This window comes from Euprymna scolopes, chromosome 42 (genome assembly GCF_053919585.1).
Source record: "Euprymna scolopes isolate OS-2025 chromosome 42, ASM5391958v1, whole genome shotgun sequence".
NCBI classification, from domain to species: Eukaryota; Metazoa; Mollusca; class Cephalopoda; order Sepiida; family Sepiolidae; genus Euprymna; species Euprymna scolopes.
This window is the reverse complement of record NC_136523.1, coordinates 61,688,096-61,702,729: the sequence shown is the minus strand read 5'-3', so window position 1 is coordinate 61,702,729 and position 14,634 is coordinate 61,688,096.

Here is a 14,634-nt window from a genome sequence, read left to right as displayed (position 1 = left end):
AAGGAGCAGGGGCCTGCTCTTTCTAAGTGATGGCCCAGTGCCCGACCTCGACTCGCAGATTCGGAACTAAGGGGACCTTAGCCTAAAAAGGCACGCCAGTTTCCCCTAGACCTACCGGCTGCTTAAGTCTAAGTCAGACACTGGACTACCTGAAAAAGATAGAAAAAAGTAACAATTAGTAAAAAACAATATAACAAAAAACAATGCTTAAGGGACCACTCATCCAAAGAAGGGGTCGGTCCCTACAGCCAAACAAAAAAAACGCCTTGAGGGACACACAAGGAGTGGTCAAGTGGGTGGTCACCAGGATCTTTACAGAGATGTTGCCAAATCAGAAATGCGCCAGGTTGGCGATCACAACATTCGGGTAAACACGGTATAAATGTATCCCTTTAGTTTCTGAAACCAGTGGTATTCATAGGACTGGTTGATTCCACTTAGTTCTCAAAAAGGGGTGATTTGTACCCCACCACACTCTACTAGCATATTGATCACTTTTTTTGAAAACCGTAATTATCGTCAAAGCATTCATTTGAATGAATGATTTGACGATAATTACGGTATTAAAAACGTCAAAAATTGAAAGATACATCTGCCTTAGTTAAAAATTGCTAGGTTTATTAATGGTGTCTTTTACATATAAAAAAACCTTCCCAATACTTTTGGTGATGAGGAGACTTTGTTTAAAAAACTATATGTTAAAATTATTGTCCGTGGCTTAATGTCTATCACAATAAAAATATCGTTTGCGAAACGATCGTACAAATTATTGACTTTGTTGTTGTTCCTTCTAATGAAACAGATTTTTAATTTTTAATTCTAATTTGAATTTTAAATTATCAATCACATTACTAAATATTAAAGTAGCTCTAGGATATTTGCCTATCGAGCTTATTATATATCAGCATTACAGCGATCATTGTTCTTCTCTTGTATTCTAATTAAATTAATAATTTTACTATCACATTAAAATAAACTCTGCTCTTTAGACTACTGTTCTAACCCCCTTTAAATGTATATATATATATATATATATATATATATATATATATATATATATATATAAAGAGAGAGAGATAATATGAATGCATTTATTCGAACTATCATGATTATGATAATGCGCTGTATTAAACGTAATTTCCACAAATGTATTATATACAGTAATATATATATATATACATATATATATTTGACTTTTGTGTTTTTATTTTTTATTTTCTGTTTTTTTTTTTTGTTTAGTATTTTGTTTTTATGGTTTTATTTTTTACTATCCCCATGTATTGTCTTATATTTATATTTATTCTTGTTTATCTTTTTCTTTTTCTCTTTTTTCTCTTTTTCTCTTTTCACTTCATCCGCAGAAGTAGCATGCTCTCGTTCTGTCAGCTATGACTGAGTAGAAGTTTCAAGTAATTCGCAGTTGTAGTTTTAGTGGATGTTCAACATCCAGAATAGTATAACGTACAACAGGATTTAAAAAAGTATTTTATCCAATACGTCACGGGTTGGAATTACCATACACTGTCAATAACAAATGGTATACCATGAAATCTGGGCGACAATATATCTCTGAAAATTTACATTACGGGTGGTTGTAACTAGTCATTAATAAAGTACATGGATATAATTTTGATAGCATTTTCTTTTACAGGACATTAAGTTCTCGAAATATTGATTTATTGCGAAACTTGATTGAATAAATTGAAAAGTTACTGAGCGGTGCGACTGGAATTTCTTTAATGGTACGCCGCCATTACAATTGGGAGTTGTTTGTTAAATGGTGTGATAAATGCGTCTAGAAAGATTTTATCGTCGTTGTCGTTTCTATGGCGGAGATATGAAAGAAATATTCATTTATAGTTCAAAATATTATTCATCAAAATTGATAGCAAAAATTATAATAAATATATGTTTTTCAATTACATCAGGAACACACACACACATACACACACGCACGCACACACATACACACACACACACACACATATATATATATATATATATATATATATATATATATATAGAGAGAGAGAGAGAGACAGACAGACAGACAGACAGAGAGAGAAAGAGAGAGAGTGTGAGAGGGAGAAATAAAAATGAACATCCCAAGTTACGTGTTCATAAACGCTTCGTCTTTGTTTCAAGACTTCCTCTGGGTGAATTAAGAAAACAAAACCCAGTACAAATATTTGAAAATATATTTTTGATGTAATGAAATGTATGACCCTGTTCCATTTCAGAAAAGGAAAAAGTCGTTGGAAATTTTAAAAAGAAAGCAGGAGAAAGAGAGTAAGACTTTTTTTATAACGTCACATAGCCATTAACATATTTAAAAAAGATATGATGTAATTCAATTGTGTACTAGTGTTTTATCTTCTTAATTTCATTCATCCAGAAGGAGTAGTCTGTATGCACTTATATAACATGGTTAATTTATTGTCCCCATCAAATAACTCAAAATATAACGATTAAAACAGAACCCCTGCCTAGAAAAGTTAGTACACCCCTAAGAAACGGCACGTCTAATTATCCAAATTGAGTAATGCTTGTCATTTTCCCGCTGAAACGTCATGTGACTTATTAGTGTTACTAGGCCTATGTGTGCACAGGACACGTGTTCAAATGTGTAGTGCACTTCTGATGCTTGTGACTGAAGGATCCAAAATGACATCAAATGACAAAGAACTCTGTGGGTTTTAATAAACGTATTGTTGGGCTAAATGAAAATGGCTAAAGCTACAAGAAGTTTGCCAACACCCTGAAACTGATTTGCAGCATAGTGTCTAAGATCAATCAGTGTTTTGAAAGAGCAGGGTCCACTCAGAATAGGCCTCCAGAAGGCTGTCCGAAGAAGTGTCACATCCCAAAGCTTTCTTTAAAATATAAACATAGAATTGCCGTCATCATTGCTGCAGAGATACAAGAAGTGTTAATGCTCCATGTATCTGCCACACTCTACATCAAATTGGTGTACATGGCTGTTATCTCAGGAGGAAGCCTCTTCTGAAGACAATATGCAAGAAAGCCTACAAACCATCATCATCGGCGGTCACTCATGTCCGAGTAAGACTGTCCTCCGTTGTGGCTTCTGTGGGTCCTCAGGTGAGCATAGAGCCCAATCCTAGACCCAATTTTTCTTGTGCAATTTGGGCAGATAAAGGTAGTGTGGTGGGGTGGGGTTAGGTGTGTCTGGTTCATAATCTGTCCTCTCTGTGCTTGCGCTTATCCTCAGCAGCTTGATTTGGGTCACTGCTATAAAGCGCAGCACCTTCGTGGACAGCGCTCCTCCATGCCAACCTGCTCCCAGCCACGTCCTCCCATGTCTCAAGGTCCACGTGAAACCGCTTTAAATTTACTTTGATGTTGTCCTTATACCTCATCTTTTGGCCACCCTAGGCACGCTTTCCCTCAACAAGCTGAGAGTAGAAAATCTGTTTTGGGAGGCGGAGATCCGGCATTCGGACAACATGACCAGTCCATCTGACTTGACCAATAGTAGCGGTGATAGTAGGAATGTTAACCTCACTCAGGACGCTGGTGTTGGTGCGTTGGTCCTTCCAACTGATTCTGAGGATTTTTCGGAGGCATCTTTGGTGGTACGTCTCCAGAGTTTTTACGTGCCTCCTATATGTGGTCCAGATCTCCTATCCATAGAGAAGAGTGAGCAGCAAGACAGCTTTGTATACGCCTATATTTTGGAACCTGGAATAAGTAAATAAGATTTAGCGTTTAAAATCCTGAAATAAATAATAAAGCATATTACAATATATAAGTCGATGGTATGATTAATTCGTTAATATTCTTATAATTTTTTCAGTGAATGTATTTGGAAATGTTTACAGGAAATTGCTGTTTCCTGTTTAATGTTCAATAGTTTCTCCCGGTCTTTAAACGCTAAATCTTATTTACTTATTTATTTTAAACGCCAAATCTATTTTAAACGCTAAATCTTATTTACTTATTTATTTTAAACGCCAAATCTATTTTAAACGCTAAATTTTTAACGAAGAATCTATTAATTTTTATAAAAATTATTTTTAGGGAAATTTTTACCGTGAATAATATAATTAGACTTAGTTACTAATATTCTTCACCATATTATAAGAGTAATTTGTATATATATAAATTTTCACGTTTGTTTGTATATATGTGGGTACTTTTGTATTATATAGAGAAATAGCGCTAAATTTATAGTTTAGTAATATATGTATATATTTGTATCTCGATTTTAAGTGGAAAAAAAACCTTAGTTAAATTTATTGATTGCTCTGATATTGGAGTAATAGTTCTTAAAATCCGTATTAACAAAATAAACGAAAAACAATTATGATTATAATGGTTGGAGCTAGAAAATTTAATGCAAACTTATAATAAATCTGCTTCAGAATTATACCTAGAAAAACCTAACATTATTTTGTGAATAGGTTATATTTGCTTTAATATAGGTTGTTAGTACCCCTCTTTCTTTCTGGAATGGTTCAACCGTGTAAAGTTGACTTTAATATAAAGGGATGGTCTTTATTGAAAGTTTCGTTGATTATTTTGGCCTGATGAGGTGATTTTCCCTGCTAAGGGTTCATTGAAACACGTTTGCTAATGTGTAACCAATAGCTCTCCAACAATCAATATATATATATATATATATATATATATATATATATATATATATATATATATACAGAGAAAGAAAGAGAAAGAAACAGATAAAATGCACACAGATGGATAGCTAGATTAATAAATAGATAGAATAATATATTAGCACAACAAATGAGTATAACGGCAAACAATTAATAGAAACTAGAGATAAGAAACAAAACGTTATGCGAGAAAATAATTGCCTCCCTTGCTCATTATTTTTACTAATGGCGTGTTCATTCGCATTGCTCGTTTTCGGTTGGGTGTTCCACTCCATGTCCGTGTTTTATGTTCGAAATGTTTTCACAATTATCTTGAAATTTCATTATTTTTCTTCGCCTGCAAATTGATACCTAAAATGGAGAAAAAGATTACCGGAATTGTTTGCATACTTGCGTGATTTACGGTTGGCGAGACACCCGCAAATTATCTCAAAAGGAACAAAAAAGAGAAACTGCATGTCTCGGAGCTCAATCTGTCAGACAAATAAAACTCCAGCCTTCAATTCATACATAACAGTCTTTTATTCCTCGGTGTCAGTCTTTATAATCACGCGCACGCGTTATAAATATATGTATGCACACACACACACACACACACACACACACACACACATATATATATATATGTGTATATGAGTACTCATTCAATTTAAGAATAATACATAGAAATGTTACATTTTTCAAACCAATATATACTAACACTTACAGGTTCTGACCTTCATAAAGTATATGTGAAAACTTATTTTTATTCATTAGATATGTTCACATTTTAAATAATATTTCCATGCACGTAGTTTATTTCTTTAATTTTAGTATCATAAATTTAACTAACCAACGCTAATATGGAAATGTCATCATTAACTTTAATAGTATCTTAAAATGATTGTTTTTATTTAAAATATGGTTAAGTATTATTTAACTGAAACATATTTTTAAATGGAATATATTCTGTAATAATATTTTAATACAAGATCGGTATAAGGTGCTAATAAGTGCGAGGGTAAATTAGATTATTTCTACATATCTATTCCTAAAGTTATAAACATACTTATTAATAGCTATCTAAATATTAAGTAATTCAACGTTAAAGACAACTATTACAATAATAATAATAATGAAAGGTTGAAAGATTAATAATGAAAGGTTGAGAGATTAAGATGCGATTAAAATCGAGAATCTCCTTTGTTTATGACGTCAGAAGTGTGATGTTAACCAACGTGACTAAATTTCACGTACATTTTACATATGTCTGTCCAAACACACTTTTAGCAAACAAAGAATTCCCAATTTTAATTGTTCAATATCCAACCTCTTTTTAATCACTATTTATAGATTCTGATTGTCCATTCTTTTAACTTACATGTTTAATATCAAATTGTTTCTAAAAGAATTAACAATCGACTGCATTCCTAGGATTTCAATTTATCTATTATCTTTTAACACTTGCCTACAGGGTTCGATTCTAACCTTTTCCTAATATCATTTTCACTTATCTTACTTACATGAACAGGGTAGACCCCTTCTTATGTAACACATTGTTTAATTCAAGATTTCCGTTTGTATATATATATATATATATATATATATATATATATATATATATATATATAAGTGAACGTGTATGTGTGTGTGTGTACATTTTCCTGCGCAATTTTAAGTCTACATACTCGAAATTTTATGTACAAGGTACTGAGATTTGGTAAAATCTTTGTATTCTACTTTCGGTCTGAAATTCGGCTGTTAAGAGGTCAAAATTCAACGATTTGACCTTTGAGAACTATACAAAACTCCTCCGCCAATTGTGGGTCTAAATACTTGAAATTTTAGATATAGGTGCACTGAATATGGATCTAACTTAATAACTTGATTTGAGCTCAAACAATAAAGATTAAGGGGTCATAATACAGGTCAAAATTAAAAAATTGACCGCTTTTTTAATTTTTGTGCTCAACATACACCTCCAAACACCCGGGCAACGCCAGGCTAAAATGCTAATATAGTAGATAAAATGAAGCTACTCATCTATACTTTATGAAAACGATGTTTATTTTTGTATTTTTGTCTATTTATGATTTTCATGGCTAAAATCATCATTCTAGAAAATAGATAAATAAATTGACGACGACGAAAAATTGTAGCAAAATTATTCTTATACACAGCTTTAGAAATGATTTTCAATGAAGGTTAAAAATTAAATGGAAAGCGCGCTATTAAGGATTGGCAATTCAAACTATACAATCATATGCAGCACATTAATGAAGGTTTCAACTTGTGTAGATCTTGAAAATAGTTTGTTACTTAGCTGCACGTATGCGCCATGTACTTCCACATACCGCATAACCCAATGTTCACAAAACTAATACGTATTCTTTGCTATTAATATGCCACTGTCAAATGAATTCACAAATATTTTCTTTTGCATATCCTTGTCTGTTTCTCACTATATATATATATATATATATATATATATATATATATATATATATATACAATGAAATAAGTATCACAGTTAAGTTTACCAAAATAATCCAAAATGGCAAAACTACCGTTATTTGATATTTTACCTGTCACCAGATTATCCATTCACGTGAAATCACCTTTTTTTTTCACTATATTCTCTCTCCTTCACTATTTCTTACCAAGTAAGATCTATGATTTACTTTTAGTTTCATCAAATACTTTTGCATGCAAAATCTGATCCCGCATTTTGCTAAATCCTACCCTCTGATGAGAAGGAAAGTATTCTTCGAAACTCCGCGGATAAAGGACTATCCACTTATTTTGTGCTTCCTTTTTATAATTAAATATGTTTTTAACTCTTTTTCGAAGTGTTTTTTAACATGTTTTATTAACTACTTGTTCTTATATATATATATATATATATATATATATATATATATATATAAGTGAACGTGTCTGTGTATCTGTGTATCTGTGTGTCTGTGTGTCTGTGTACATTTCCCTACGCAATAACTCTGTCAATTTTTAGTCTACAGACTCGAAATTTGATACGCAGGGTACTGAGATTTGGGAAAATCGATTTGATCGGTTTCCGGCCAGACATTTAGCGATTAAGGGGTCAAAGTTCAACGATTTGACCTTTGAGAACTCTACCAAACTCCTCCGACAATTTTGGGTCTAGGCACTTGAAATTTTATATATAGGTTCCTTGGACATGGATCTAACTTAATAACTTTATTTGTGCCCAAAACAAAAAAATTTTAAGGGGTCATAATAGGGGTCAATTTTTTTTTAATTTATCTCTGCGATCTCTTCACAATTACTCAGACAATTTCTGGTCTAAATATTTGAAATTTTACATAAAGGGTATTCAGATCAATACCTTTCATACAACAAATATCGAAAAATTGGCTAAAAACATTAATATCTTCCTCTCCAACTGGGCACTTTTCTACAGTGGGTAGGTCACTTTTTTCGCCGATATTTTTTAAAAGTTATCCTCTCCTTTAGATTGTCTAGCCTTAATTTTAAAAAAATGTTGCTTCCGGTTTGGCAGTGGTCGTAATAACATAAACATTAGGTTTTACCCCGTTCTTTGCGGTACGGGTTCGAGCCTACCTTCCTACTACCACTTTTTGTTTGTTTTTTTGCTCAACATACACATGCAAACACCCGGGCAACACCGGGCTGAAATGCTAGTATATCTGTAAAAGTAAACGTGTCTATGTATCTGTGTATCTGTGTGTCTGTACATTTCCCTACGCATTAACTCTGTCAATTTTTAGTCTACAGACTCGAAATTTGATATAAAGGGTACTGAGATTTGGGAAAATCGATTTGATCGGTTTCCGGACAAAAATTAGGCGATTAAGGGGTCAAAGTCCAACGATTTGACCTTTGAGAACTCTACCAAACTCCTCCGACAATTTTGGGTCTACGCACTTGAAATATTAGATATAGGTTTCTTGGACATGGATCAAACTTAATAACTTGATTTGAGCCCAAAGCAATAAATTTTGATGGGTCATAATAGGGGTCAAATTTTAAAAAAATTGACCGCTTCTTTTTTTTGCTCAACATACACCTCCAAATACCCGGGCACCTAGTATATATATATATATATATATATATATATATATATATATATATATATATATATATATATACTCTTATAAATTTTAGTATTTGTGTATTGATATTCATATTAAAACCCGTAGTTTCTGTTTCTTTAAAAGGAAAATACGACTGGGTTTTATATGTCGTGGAATTGCTTTTCTCTGCAAAAGATATAATTAATTTTTATAGTTTTGTAAACATGCATTTCAATTAATTCACTATTAGTTTTTTCGGTTTTCTGATGGGATGATCATTTTTAGTAAACTGTTACTGTAGTTATATTCATGGAGTAAACACAAACTTCTTTATATATATATATATATATATATATATATATATATATATATATATATATATATATATATCTGTGTGTGTGCGTGTGTGTGTGCGTGTGTGTGTGCGCGCGCGTGTGTGTGTATGTGTGTGTGTGTGTGTGCGTTTTAAAAACAAAGTTGCCTACTAAACTCCTTTGTCAGGTTTTGGTCCACAGACATTAAACTTAATATATACGACCTCATGCGAAACTTTATATTTGGGTTTTAGCCGGCGAAAATTGGTGCAATAATGTGAAAATTAAATAATCGAATTTGCCAGGTGAAGGTCGAACAACGGCATTACAAACACGCATGCGTAACGTAATAATTATTAGTCCGTACTTTGATTTTTAGCCTTGCAGGCAACATGGTCAAAGTTAAAAAAAAATTGATCTCTGCGGTCTCTACCAAATTACTCAGACAATTTCTGGTCTAAACATTTTAAATTTTACATAAAGGCTATTCAGAGACAGGCAAGCTTTTTCATCGGTTTGGGTCGAAAATTTTCAGTTACCAATATATAAATATACGTATGTATGTTTGCATGTCTGTCTAAAACTTTCGACAAAGGCGACGGATTTTACCAAGATCAGTATCGTTATAAAGTTCCACTTTTCATACGACAAATATCGAAAGATTTACTAAAAACATTAATATCTCACCTTCAACTAAGCATTTTTCTACAGGGGGTCGCTTTTTTCGCTGATATTTTTTAAGATATCTTCTCCTTTCGATTGTCTAGCCTTAATTTAAACATGAGTAACTTCAGGCTTGCGGTGGTCGTTACCGCAAAGACGTCAGGTTTTTTCCCCCGTTCTATTCCCACTTCGCGGTACGGGTTCGAGCTTGCCTTTCTACTACCACTTTTCTTTTTGCTCAACATACACATGCAAACACACGGGCAACGCCGAACTGAAATGCTAGTATATATATATATATATATATATATATATATATATATATATATATATATATATATATATATATATATTCGTTTAGTGATGTTGCTGCGAAAAACAGTTGACAATCTCTCTTACGGTTGGGGCATGCTCGGTAGCAAATTGGGTAGCACTTATATCGTAGTCGGGTTTCGAATCTTAACGTCACGGCTAACCACAATAAAGCACTATGATACTGCGAAACAGATGGCTGTTAATTACTAATATATATATATATATATATATATATATATATATACATATATATATATATATATAGATATATATATATATATATATATATACACGTATATATATATAGATATATATGTACTTTCAATTATAAAATATATACAACTAATATATATTTTTACAACCGACACGATTAACGTATGATATCAAGGAAAACACTTTGACACTTTTAGAGAATATATATATATATATATATATATATATATATATATATATATATATGTGTGTGTGTGTGTGTGTGTGTGTGTGTGTATACTAGCATTTCAGCCTGCGTTGCCCAGGTGTTGGGGGGGTTGAACAAAAAAGTGGTAGTAGGAAGGTAGGCTCGAACGCGTATCGTGAAGGAGGAACAGAATGGGAAAAACGTGACATCTTTGTTGTTCCGACCACCGCCAAACCGGAAGTTGCGTAGGTTTAAATTAAACCTAGACAATCGAAAAGAGGGGATGACTTTCAAAAATATTGGTGAAAAAAGCGACCCCTCTCTGTAGAAAAGTGCCCAGTTGAGGGTGAATAAATTTATGTTTTTAGTAAATTTTTCTGTATTTGTCGTCGGAAAGGTCGAGCTTCAAAACGATACTGATCTTGTGAAAATCTGTCGCCTCTGTCGAAAGTTTTAGGCAGACATGCAAACATACATACATACATTTATATATTGGAAGCTCAAATTTTCTATCCAAACCGATTAAAAATCTTGCTCTATCTCTGAATTCCCTTTATGTAAAATTTCAAATGTTTAGACCAGAAATTGTCTTTGTAATTTGGTAGAGACCGCTCAGGTCAATGTTTTTTTACCTTGCCCCCCCCATTATGACGCCTTAACATTTATTGTTTTGGGCTCAAATAAATTTATTACGTTAGATCACTGTCCAAGAAATATATATCTAAAATTCCAAGTGTTTAGACCCAAAATAGGCGGAAGAGTTTGGTAGAATTCTTAAAGGCCAAATCGTTGAACCTTGATCCTTTGACAGTCAAATTTCTGGCCGAAAACGGATTACAAAGATTTTCCCAAATCTCAATGCCCTGTATATCAAATTTCGCGTCTGTAGACTTAAGATTGACAGAGTTATGTGGTAGGGAAATGTACACAGACAGACAGTCACACAGACAGACAGTCACACAGACAGACAGGCACTTTCACTTTTAATAGATATATAGAGTTTGTCCAGCAGGCTTTTGCCGGGGTCTTACTCACTCCGTTTTTCAACTCTTGACAAGTGAGTGTCTATTAACTCTTTCAATGAGATTTTGTTTACTTTTAAGCTTTTTTTTTTTTTTTGGTTCCTGTATACTTTTGTTCTTTGTTTTATAGTGAGATTTGTTTTTCTAAATTTTGTTCACTGAGCATTTTTATGCTTTTAAACGTTTATTTGGTGAGCTTTTTTCGCTTTTTAGCCTGTGTCCGTTGAGTTTTTCTCTGCATTTAAACTCTGCTGAGCTTTTGTCCATCTTGCGACATTTATTCACTTATATCGACTTTTTAACTTTTGCTTTATCAGCCTTTGCTCATTTTCTAACTTTCCCGTGAGATATCTTGTCCGTTTATCAGCCTTTGCCCATTTTCTAACTTTCCCGTGAGATATCTTGTCCGTTTATCAGCCTTTGCTCATTTTCTAACTTTCCCGTGGGATATCTTGTCCGTTTATCAGCCTTTGCTCATTTTCTAACTTTCCCGTGAGATATCTTGTCCGTTTATCAGCCTGTGCTAATTTTCTTACTTTCCCGTGAGATATCTTGTCCATTTATCAGCCTTTGCTAATTTTCTAACTTTTCCGTGAGATATCTTGTCCCATTATCAGCCTTTGCTCATTTTCTAACTTTCCCATGAGATATCTTGTCCGTTTATCAGCCTTTGCTCATTTTCTAACTTTTCCGTGAGATATCTTGTCCCATTATCAGCCTTTGCTCATTTTCTAATTTTCCCATGAGTTATCTTGTCCATTTATCAGCCTTTGCTAATTTTCTAACTTTTCCGTGAGATATCTTGTCCCATTATCAGCCTTTGCTCATTTTCTAACTTTCCCATGAGATATCTTGTCCATTTATCAGCCTTTGCTCATTTTCTAACTTTTCCGTGAGATATCTTGTCCCATTATCATCCTTTGCTCATTTTCTAACTTTTCCGTGAGATATCTTGTCCCATTATCAGCCTTTGCTCATTTTCTAACTTTCCCATGAGATATCTTGTCCATTTATCAGCCTTTGCTAATTTTCTAACTTTTCCGTGAGATATCTTGTCCCATTATCAGCCTTTGCTCATTTTCTAACTTTCCCATGAGATATCTTGTCCCATTATCAGCCTTTGCTAATTTTCTAACTTTTCCGTGAGATATCTTGTCCCATTATCAGCCTTTGCTCATTTTCTAACTTTTCCGTGAGATATCTTGTCCCATTATCAGCCTTTGCTCATTTTCTAACTTTCCCGTGAGATATCTTGTCCGTTTATCAGCCTGTGCTAATTTTCTAACTTTCCCGTGAGATATCTTGTCCGTTTATCAGCCTGTGCTCATTTTCTAACTTTCCCGTGAGATATCTTGTCCGTTTATCAGCCTTTGCTCATTTTCTAACTTTCCCGTGAGATATCTTGTCCGTTTATCAGCCTTTGCTCATTTTCTAACTTTCCCGTGAGATATCTTGTCCGTTGATCAGCCTTTGCTCATTTTCTAACTTTCCCGTGGGATATCTTGTCCGTTTATCAGCCTTTGCTCATTTTCTAACTTTCCCGTGAGATATCTTGTCCGTTTATCAGCCTTTGCTCATTTTCTAACTTTCCCGTGAGATATCTTGTCCGTTTATCAGCCTTTGCTCATTTTCTAACTTTCCCGTGGGATATCTTGTCCGTTTATCAGCCTTTGCTCATTTTCTAACTTTCCCGTGAAATATCTTGTCCCTTTATCAGCCTTTGCTCATTTTCTAACTTTCCCATGAGATATCTTGTCCGTTTATCAGCCTTTGCTCATTTTCTAACTTTCCCGTGGGATATCTTGTCCGTTTATCAGCCTTTGCTCATTTTCTAACTTTCCCGTGAGATATTTTGTCCGTTTATCAGCCTTTGCTCATTTTCTAACTTTCCCATGAGATATCTTGTCCGTTTATCAGCCTTTGCTCATCTTCTAACTTTCCCGTGTGATATCTTGTCCGTTTATCAGCCTTTGCACATTTTCTAACTTTCCCGTGGGATATCTTGTCCGTTTATCAACATTTGACCGGTAAAACATTTACCGCTTTCTGTTTAAGTTTGTGATATTTTATCGGATGAAATTTATCGTCGAGTAGTCTGTTGTTTGGTTCGCAATTCTTTTTTTTGTTTTTTAACACTTATGCACTGAAATTTTTTTTCCAAGTTTTGTCCACTTTTTACTGTTTTAAATTTTTTCCGTTTTTTTTTTCACCATTTTTCCATTTTTTTTTTTTTTTTTTTAACATTTTTTCGTTTTTTCAACTTTCTTGGCAATTCTTAACTAATGAGAATTGATTCGTTTTTAAGCTTTTCGAAGCTTCATTTTTTATAGTTTTTACCTGTTTTCGAATTATTATCACATGAAAGACTTTGTCCATATTTCAAATTTTGCCCGATGAGAATTTGTACGATCACCACGGTGGATGTGTTTTCCTCGCAGAGTTTTATAAACTTAAAATTTAAATTTTATTCAAACGAGTACATTACTTTTGAACCAAATTTCAATGTACGGTGAATAAATAGAAACACTAAGTAAATAAAACGAAATAGAACTAAAGTTAATTTTACACGCAAAATCTTTTGCGAATTAAAATTTAAATTCAATATTGAAGAAAATTCTGTGACAAATTTTCGGAAAGGGAATTAAAAATGATTTATCGACTTAAAATTATGCCATTACGTCGGAATTAATTTGAAAAAGTCTCGAGATAAGCTTCAATGCGAGCTGTTCAAAAATATATCCAATAATTGCATCTGGGAAGGAAAAAAACAAAAAAAACAAAACAAAACAAGAATTTAAAACAGATACACCCATTTAATCTGTGCGATTAGTGCTGAAGATACGATTTCAAATGTATGTGAGAGAAGAGATGCTATTTAAACTTAGGGATGACGGACTAACTTAAATACTACTTCAATCTTTTGATAAACAAAATGCTATGTCAAAATTTAACGTGACAGTAAATAATTAAATCGCTATTCCAAGACTGGCAGACTAGCGAAAATACTATTTTAATATTAAGCATTACAGACTAACGAATATGCTATTTCAATCTTTTACGTGGTAGACTAATGAAAATATTATTTTAATCTTTATGGGGACAGACTAACGAAAGTGTTATTTCAAACTTAAGCCTAATAGAACAATAAAATCTTATTGAAAACTTAAGCCTGATAGTTTGAGGAAAATGATATTTCAAACTATGTTTACCTGAAGCCAAATCGTATTTATT